Source organism: Rhipicephalus sanguineus, chromosome 1 (genome assembly GCF_013339695.2).
Source record: "Rhipicephalus sanguineus isolate Rsan-2018 chromosome 1, BIME_Rsan_1.4, whole genome shotgun sequence".
Taxonomy (NCBI): domain Eukaryota; kingdom Metazoa; phylum Arthropoda; class Arachnida; order Ixodida; family Ixodidae; genus Rhipicephalus; species Rhipicephalus sanguineus.
Window position 1 is genome coordinate 166988827 of NC_051176.1, and position 1901 is coordinate 166990727.

A 1901-nucleotide genomic window follows, 5' to 3' on the forward strand; every position below is an offset into this window, starting at 1 on the left:
AAACTCGTCGAAGCGATCGTGTGATAGCGTGCCGCGTCGCGTAGTCTGTGGCGACAGCAATCCATTATTTCCGGAGCTGGAGAGTGGGAAAGGACCAAGCAGGTCGAGACCAACTCGAAAAAAAGGTTCAGCGGGAACGTCGATCGGCTGAAGGCATCCAGCTGGAAGGGCGGACGGCCTTTTGCGGCGCTGGCAGGGCTCACAAGCGGCGACATAGCGTCAAACAGAATGGGCAGGTCCAGGCCAAAAAAAACGACGACGTACACGGTCGTATGTGCGGGAAACGCCCAAGTGGCCCGACAAGGGAGCGTCATGAAGTTGGTGAAGGACAGTCGAACGCAGGTGGGCTGGTATGACGAGGAGTAAGTCGGAGGCGAGTGGATCGAGGTTGCGGCGGTATAGGATACCGTCTTTGACGAGATACATTCGTAGAGGCGCGTCGCGAGGCGTTGACTCAAGTTGGTCAATAATGGCTCGTAAAGAAGAATCCTTGCGTTGCTCTTCGTCAATATTGAGCAGCTGCGACACAGAAAAAGCGTCTGCGATGGTGTCAGTATCGGTTGCTTCCTCCACAGGGTAGCGGGATAAACAGTCCGCATCCTGATGCAATCGCCCTGTTTTATATGTTACAGAGAACGTGTATTCTTGCAGGCGTAGAGCCCAGCGAGCGAGTCGTCCTGTGGGATCCTTGAGTGAGGCTAGCCAGCAGAGCGCGTGATGGTCGGTGACGACACGAAATGGGCGCCCGTATAAGTATGGACGAAACTTGGCGACTGCCCACACAAGAGCGAGGCACTCGCGCTCCGTGATTGAATAGTTGCGCTCGGCGGGGGAGAGCAGTTGGCTTGCAGAGGCTATAACACGGTCGTGTCCCCGTTGGTGTTGCAATAACATTGCTCCTATGCCATGCCCACTGGCGTCAGTGCGGACCTCGGTTGAAGCTGACGGGTCGAAGTGGGCCAAGACTGGTGGCGTGGTAAGCAGGGTCGTAAGTTGGGAAAAAGATGAGGCTTGATCAGGGCCCCAGTAAAACGGGGCGTCTTTCTTCAAGAGGTCTGTGAGGGGGTGTGCAATGGTCGCAAAGTCCTTAACAAAGCGCCGGAAATAGGAGCACAGCCCCACAAAGCTGCGAACATCCTTTGGGGACTTCGGAACAGGAAAGTTTATAACAGCGTGAATTTTCTCTGGATCTGGGCGCACGCCTGTGGCATCGACGAGGTGGCCAAGCACGGTGATTTGACGACGAGCAAAGTGGCACTTGGAAGAGTTCAGTTGAAGTCCGGCTCTACGGAAAACGTCAAGAATTGCTTCTAAACGACTGAGATGTGAGTCAAATGTGGGCGAAAAAAACAATAACGTCATCGAGATAACACAAGCAGGTGGACCATTTGAACCCTTGGAGCAATGAGTCCATCATTCTTTCGAAGGTGGCCGGCGCATTACAGAGACCGAAGGGCATCACCTTGAACTGATAAAGACCGTCAGGAGTGACAAATGCGGTCTTCTTGCGGTCCATGTCATCGACGGCTATCTGCCAGTAGCCAGGCCGAAGGTCGATAGTTGAAAAATAAGTAGCACCATACAGGCAGTCTAGGGTGTCGTCGATGCGGGCAAAGGGTAAACATCTTTTTTGGTAATCTTGTTGAGGTGCCGATAATCTACACAAAAGCGCCATGTTCCATCCTTCTTTTTGACAAGGACGACGGGAGAAGCCCAGGGGCTGCACGAGGGTTCAATAATGTCTTTCGCGAGCATCTTCTCAACTGCCTGTTGTATTGCTGTACGCTCCGGCGCGGAAACACGATATGGACGCCTGTGAATCGGATTCGCATCACCAGTATTGATGCGATGCGTAACGACGGTCGTTTGGCTTAAGGATGTACTGGCAAAATCAAAAATAT